This window comes from Trichinella spiralis (assembly GCF_000181795.1).
Source record: "Trichinella spiralis strain ISS 195 chromosome Unknown Scfld2, whole genome shotgun sequence".
In the NCBI taxonomy this organism is placed as follows: domain Eukaryota; kingdom Metazoa; phylum Nematoda; class Enoplea; order Trichinellida; family Trichinellidae; genus Trichinella; species Trichinella spiralis.
In genome coordinates this window covers 7271981-7272744 of record NW_003526941.1, presented here as the reverse complement: position 1 = coordinate 7272744, position 764 = coordinate 7271981, and positions in this window count along the sequence as shown.

Here is a 764-nt window from a genome sequence, read left to right as displayed (position 1 = left end):
ACTATGAAGATATTTTGTTGGGGGAGGGGATTAGGATTTACTGAGTAGAATGTAGTTGATGCATCAGTAATTTGTACCAGATTTAATCAACCGTGTATTACAGATGCATTTCCGCTGTGAATTTAGTTTTCTGTTCCTATTGCCAAATAATAACCGCACAGGATGTATTATTTGTTTTTTATTTTTATTATTTTGAACCATTACTTTTGTGAAATAGGGGTGAAAAGTTCCAATTGCTTTTCTCCTATTGTTCGATGATAATTGAAACAAAAAGTTATGATTATTATTTGCTGACCTGAGGCTATGTTGATCATGTTGGTGTTGCTGACCTGGTCGACTGAACAGTGTGTGACAAGACCAACGTATTCATCTACCATTGGTGAACATCTTTCCTTTCTTCCTTCCCCCCCTCCCCGCTCTCTCTCTCTCGACGAAGGGGTATAGTAGGTTGATCTGGCTGGATCAACAAATTATGCTTTTCTATTGGTCCACTAATTTACATAGAATGTGAAAGATTTAAATTCCCTGACAAGCAAACATACCAAATAAACTGAACGTTCGACTGCAATCAGAACGTCGCTTATTATTTTCTTGCAAAAGTTACAAAGCAAAAAAGTGAGGTAACTTGCAACTAGCGACAGTTGTTAAACGTTGGCTGTCAAACAAAAGTGCTGATACGGTATTCAAAAGTTGAACAAGCCAAACAAAAAGCAGTTGCTTTTTTTCAGCAGATTAGATACACTGAACGACAACAACAGCAACAA